Source organism: Octodon degus, unplaced genomic scaffold (assembly GCF_000260255.1).
Source record: "Octodon degus isolate 3935 unplaced genomic scaffold, OctDeg1.0 scaffold00043, whole genome shotgun sequence".
In the NCBI taxonomy this organism is placed as follows: domain Eukaryota; kingdom Metazoa; phylum Chordata; class Mammalia; order Rodentia; family Octodontidae; genus Octodon; species Octodon degus.
This window is the reverse complement of record NW_004524619.1, coordinates 11,241,165-11,247,873: the sequence shown is the minus strand read 5'-3', so window position 1 is coordinate 11,247,873 and position 6,709 is coordinate 11,241,165. Positions and strand designations below refer to the sequence as shown.

The following is a 6,709-nucleotide window of genomic DNA, read 5'->3' as shown; positions in this document are numbered from 1 at the left end:
AAAAAAAAAAAAAAAAAAAAAATCAAAGAACACATGGGGGCTGTGACCGAATCTTCCATCATTCCCATCCCAAATCTGACTTGGACACACCCAAATTGAACAAAACAATGGGAGAGAGGGGATGTTGTGGATACAGGGTATAAATGAGGTCCGTGCTTGGGGAGGGCGGGAAGACGACGATTTTCCTGAATTGTGTTTGCACGCAATGTAAATATAAAGATAACCTTGTGTTCTCCTGTCCCTGTAAACGCCATTGGCATGTTAGAAGAGGAAGAATTCCCGGGCAGAGCACGGTTAAAGCCTACATGACAGTGCTTGTTGAGTCTTGGTTCTAAAGGTACCTGATGAAAAAGCCAAAGTGCTTCTCAAACGGCTGTATACTTTGACAAGTAAAATCTGTTTTTTCCTTCTGATCTACATTCATGACCTAAGTCGGGTAAATAAATATACCTGGCTTAGTTCTTTAACATGTTTATGAAGGTGGTCTGTTATGTACTGTGGTTTCAAACATGCAGTAATTCAGTGATTATTCCCAAGTATGCCTTAAACAGGACAAATGTGTTTTTTCTATATAGTTCCTTGCCTTCATAAATATGTTACATAAACTTAGGCAAACTTCCGTTTTGTATGTTTGTGAACTACAAAGTAAATATTTTGTGGAGTTTGTTTTGCATATTGAAGGTGAGAAATCTTAAATAAGCCTATATTTTACCTAATTGGGAGAAGTTCAAATACTTTTCCCAATTACAAATTCCATTGTTTTAAAAGTATTTTAAAATACATGCCAGTTACTTTCATTTATACTTCAGTTTATCTGAGTTCTTTGAAAAGAAATGTTTGTGTTATTTTTCTCTTTGGTAAGAATTTTTTTGGTTTACATCTGGTACTCTTAGTTTGAAGATAATAATACACAGTGTAATAGTCTGTTGTTTGTGAGTTTTTTTTCCTCAAAAAGAGCAACACTAAAGGGTTTCATCCTCTTTGTCTGTTTCATAATGACTTCATGCCCATTTCTGACAGCCGTGTTTACCTCAGGCCTCCCCATGAAGCAGACCTTCTGAGGGCCATACCCGCAGGCCTCCCACACTTGGGAAGCCAGGCCTGGCACACTGAGGCTCTGGTCTCTAGACCAGCCAGCTTGCTTAAATGCGTGGGCTAGGGAGGAACACCCCAGCACAGCCCTCAGCGGCTCCGGGGTAGGAGCTGCTGAGTAAGTCCTGGCCTCATTCAGGCCGTGTACTAGCAGAGCTGCTCCACATTCTCTCAGGGGGTCGGGGGTGGGATGGGTAAGGAGCTGTTTGAGGCCGTGTAGGCCTGGGGGATCATCTCCACTTAGCTTTATGGATTTGCCCTCTTCCTCCTCTCACTTTCCCTCCCCTCACCCTCCTTCCCCAACCTGAGCCCCTTGTGAGCTGGATGTCGCAGTCAGCAGTGCATCTCAGTGGGGGGCCTGACCTCCCTGCCGCCTCTGCTCAGCCTGGCCTACCTTAAAAGTGCCCCTGCCACAGACATCTTGGGTTCATAAGTTTAGATTCGCCTGTTTGCTGCTGTCCAGATCAAAGGAGACCATATATTGAGTGAAAAAGGAGAAGGATTTGTTTCAAGCTAACTCTTAGGAGACAAAGGGATCCGTTTGCCACAAAGTCCCATCTCTCCATTTACCCCTGGGCAAGGCTATTCTATAGCAAGGAACAGAAGGGAGGGGAGGCACACAGACATGATGTAGATTTCATACTTTTTAAAATCACTTTTAGCTACTTTTAACTCACCTGTTCGTTAAAAAAAAAAAAAGGACTAAAAACTGTTCACACTCATGAGAAAACAGAAATGAGGGGAGAAAACATAAAAGCAAAGGGAAAAAAAGGCATTTTTCTGATTTCAAAACTGTGGTTATTTTCTGGGGTCTACAGTTTGATAGCAGGGCCATTTTTAGGGTGTGTCTCTGCTGTCCCTGGGAGATAAAGGAGGCAAACAGCCCAGAGCCCAGCAAGCCTGCCATAGAAATAGGGCCGGGTACCAATTCTGGTGCTTTCAACACTACGGAAAATCAGGCTGATCCTGAGGATGAGGGCTTGAGGCCTGAGTCGTTCAGCCCACAGCACCCTGGGTGTCTCTCGCCAGCCTCACCTCAGCTCCCTGATGCTGGATGTTGTCCCTCATCCAGTTACCAGGAGCCCCAAAGTGAACCAACCCATGCTCTTCTGAGTTCTGGGTTCAAGAGGCCTCTCCCTGAAATGGCATCTGGCCAAACTCCCTCTCCAAGGGACACGGCGCTCCCTTGGACTAGTCACACACCTGCTGTTGCGGCTCAGCATCCACTGCTCCGTCCCCTGGTGCATTTTTCCTGGAGGTCTCCACAGTCACCCACCCTCCCTGCCTCTGGATTTGAGCTGCCTCTTCCACCCTGTGAACCAGGAGTCAGGGAGGAAGCGCAGTGTGCCATCTCCCCCTTCTGCATCTGGGTCTGTTTCTGCCCTTTCTCTGTAGGCTCCAGTTCTCCCCTCAGATCCTCCTGGGTCCCGGGGAACCACCCTCCTCTTCTTCCCCAAGTTGTTCTATTTTAGTGTCTGGATCCCGAGTCTCATAGGGGCTGATTTACTGCTACTAAGCACTCCACCAATCTTCCCAGAAGCCCCTCACTGGATCTTTTTATGAATTTTCTTTGCTGAATTTCTCATTCTTGTGAATTGTCTAATAATTTCACCAGAATGTCTGTTCTCTTGCATTCTCCTTGCACTTGCCAGGGAAGCGCTTATTCCACTGAGCCATCACCCCAGCCCCTATAAAATTTTCTTAAAAAGCATTCTTTTGAAGCCTTTGCCAGGCAGCTGGCTGTTTTCCCTTTACTTTGTGTTTTGTAACCAGAGGGCTACTCGGGTCCTTTGGAGGCGTCCTGTTTTCTTGTTTTGTCAGCCCTCATTTGTTCCTGCTTGTTGTTTTTGTACCTCCTCGGGTAGAAGACTCTGCTGGCAGGGTTCCAAGGTTGGGTGGCTGTGCTTCGTCACATTTAACTGTCCCTGTAGCTTTTTCAGCTATAATCAATGTCGGCAACGCCTGTAGGTGTCGCAGTGGCCCTGTCCGCAGGAGCTGTGAAATTGTGCTGCCAGCTGGGGTCAGCTCCCTTAGGCAGGTGAGTCCTGGCAGCCCAGGGCACCATCCTTACAGGTGCAAATGCGAGGCAGCGTCACAGGTTGTATGAGGGCGGGGCTGCCCTGGTGGGACCAGATGCAGGTGGCAGTGTTCCTGGTCATGAGGCAGGTTGCCTTTCTGTCTGGGGATAATGCAGGGCCTGCCCCCCAGTGCTCCCAGTCAGCACATTGGTCAGTGCCCAAGGGCCACATGGGTGACTTCAAGAGGCCTATGGGGAGCCAGCTCTGCTCCTCAGGGCCAGGACTGTATTGACATGGCCAAGTATCTGTTGTCAGTAACTAGGGGGCTGAGCTGCCAAGAACGGCCTCCTCAGTTGCTTCTTAAAGCCACAGAAAGATAGGTGCAGGTGCCTAGTTGTTTCCTGGGGACCTTAGCAGGCTGAGCCACTCAGGAAGGGGTACGCAGCTGCTTCCTCAGGGGGTTGGAGGCGTGGCTTCTGGAAGCTTCTGCAAGCTGAGCTGATCCCAGTGGCTGCCCACGTGCTTCCGGGGGCGCTGGGAGGGTGGGCAGGGCCTTCTGCCTGGTTTGTGGGACGGAGTGGGTAGAGCTACTGCTAGCAGCTGCCTGGCTGTGTCACCGAGCCCTAGTGTGTGAGGTCTCAAGATGGTCCCATGTGGTGAGAACCTGGAGGCAGGGAGGTAGAGCACAGGCTGGGCTCTTTCTCAAGGGCAGTGCAATCTGGAAGCTCCTGGTGGGCTCAGGGACTACAAGGACCACAGGGTTTTTGAGCAATAAATGCCTCAGGTGTAGATGGCCCACACAGAGACTCCGAAGGGCCTCCTGTTTATCCTTTCCCTGCCGATCAAAGTCTCTCTTGGTTCACTGTTGATCTCAAGAGACTGAATGGTAGATGCTGCGTACTTAGTTGTCTTCTCTGTAAGGCTGTTGTGTATTTGCACACTTTGCACACAGTAGGAGTAAAAGACAACAGGCCAGCTTCTTCAGGGAGGGTGAGGTGGGGAGAAGAGAAGTGATTGTCCGGTGATCCAAGATGCCTGAGGAAGTGACTCCAGAGCCTCCCCTGAGATGTGCACTTTCTGTGAGGGCTGTCTCACACCTGGTAACAGTGACGTGTGTCATTTAGATGTAACAGGGAAGAGTAAGGGAACCGTGGGGGAAGGGAAAGGGAAACAGCAAGCGTTTCAGTCCTTCTCTGAAGACAAGCGGAAGTTGCCTGGGTTGAGGGAGCTCCAGGAGTAGAGGGAACAGTCGGATCATTGTGGAATTTTCCAGAATGATCCGACTTTAGTACAGCAGTCTACATGGCAAGAAGCCCCTCTGTGCCACCTGAGCCACTGTCTACTGCCACACGCATGCGCGTGTACACACACACACACACATATACGCACACACACACACTCACCCTCAGGGTGGCTTTTGGGAATACTGGGACTGAGTTCCTCTTAGAGTCTTCAGCAGTGATGAGTTTGGTGAAACACCATCAACGATGAGTACTTTTGTACCAAATGGAAAAAGGGTGCACCCTGGGCTAAGGCGACCCCTGCAGCTTGGTGCTGCACTTCCTTTCTCAGGAGGACTTGGCCAGCATCCGCAGCCTGGAAAGCGTCTTCTTAGCAAGCCATTCTGTGGCATGCACAAGCCACACGATCGATCATACACAGCAGGCGCCGCTGACTCCAGAGGGATTTGTTCCCTGCCACAGATGCTGCTAACTTCAGCACTGCCAGAAAATTAAAAAATCTTTCATCATTAAATGACATATTTTTGCCTGAAAACTGGGCCTGCCGTGTGTGTGTGAAATCCAAAATAAGCACCAGATTTTAATTTCCTTACAGAATAAGGATCTACTGGAAATACATGAAAAAGAAATTTTAAAAAGACATCTGGAGGGGAAACATAAGGAAGGATGAGAAGGGGGGGTGGAGCGCAGCTCTTGGACGCTGGTTCTCTGATTGCAAGAAGGAAGCCCCCAGGGCTGAGGTGCAGCTCAATGCAGAGCACGTTCTGGGCCCTGGATCCCGGCCCCAAGGCCACACAGAAAAAAAAGGGAAAGGACCCCACCAGCGGAGGAGCCGGGAGTGGGAACTGGCGCTCCCGGCTGTGCAGAGCTCTGCCTTGGCTGGGAGGGAGCTTCTAGCCTTCCTCCTGCCAGTCACCAGGTCCCACTGTCCCGGTCCTCCTATGCCATTGCTTTTGCATTTGTTCTGGGTCTTTTATCTGCTTGTGAATTTCTTGCCACTTTGTCTTGGATATACATTATTCACGCTTCCAATATCCGACTTCTTTCTTCAGTCATGTGGTCAGTTGGCTTATAGGGGTTGCTGCTAAAACTATCCATACAGTTAGTATGGATGGATGCATTTTGGTTATCACGTTTTCCCCTTAGAAGTCCTGTTTGTTTGGACCTGTAGGTTTGTCCCCAACCCCAAACAGCCCACACTTCTCTTTCCTACAGTTTTCTTGGCTGGGTACTACGGCATGAAGTGTTATCCCAGCTATTCAGAAGGCTGAGGCAGGAAGATTGCTTGAGCCCAGAAGTTCAGGGCCAACCTGGGTAACATAGCAAGGCCCTACCTCTTAAAAAAATGAAAGTTTCTTGTTGCTTGAGATATCATCAACAAGTTAGCCTTTTAACAAAATGCACCCTATTTGTTTTGGTCCATATACACCTGGTAATTTTGCTGAACTCTTTGCAGGTTTGTTTCTAGGGGTTTTCCACCTGCTCCTGACACTCTTGGACACTGTGAGTTGTATCTGTGCTGAACACTAGTTGTGAAACATTTTGCGTAGAAATGATGGAAGGACAATGGCGGAGAGACATTCCCTGAGGAAGCCCTAGCATTTGTTTGGGTGAAGCGTCTAGGAGTGTAAGAGGCTCAGAATACCTTAAGCCAAGTTAAAATTTGACATTCCCTGACCTTGACAGTTAGCAGGGCTTTGTGCACACACATGCACACACATACAGTTAACATAGGGGGCAAAACGCGGTGCAGCCTGAGGTGGTCACTGGGCCCCAAGACCTAGAGTGCATTCAACGTCATTTAGACAGAGTCAGTTGTTCCATCAGTAAGGACTGAGGTGACGGTGAGTTCCTGGGAAAAGGTAGACTTGGTGGGAACCCGCCACGGAGCACTGAAAACCATCCAGGACAGGAGACAGAACAGCGCCACCAGAGGTCAGTAGCTGGGCCCCAAGCTCATCCCCTGATAAGTGAGAGCTAGGAATGCATCCTCCAGGCCTCCCTGAGGGGCTTACTCAGGGGAGGATCAGCATCAAGTCAAAAGGTGGTGTGAAGAAGGTCCAAGGTGAGCTGACAAGTGCCTCAGTCTGTGGAAGGGGATAGAAGATTTGGACTTCAGGCTCTTTTTTGGTTTAAGTGCCGTGTGATTTTAGCCATTTCTTCTCTTTCTAGGCCTGCGTCCAGCTCTGAGATGAAGGATTTCACTGGATCACTGTTTCCCAAATGTTAGCACTGATACACTCCCCGGGGGACCTTGTTAAACTGAGGCTTTTGATTCAGTAAATCTGGAAGAAGCTCTGAGAATCTACAGTGTGCTGTTTTGTTTCGCTTTGTTTCTGTGGTGCTAGGGGCCAGCCC

The 6,709-nt window shown here is 49.0% G+C and overlaps 1 pseudogene; it reads left to right on the top strand.

Annotated features, from left to right (window-relative positions):
* Positions 1–1,061, top strand: part of LOC101579426 — a 9,441-nt pseudogene extending 8,380 nt beyond the window's left edge.
* Positions 1,062–6,709: the final 5,648 nt, after the last annotated feature.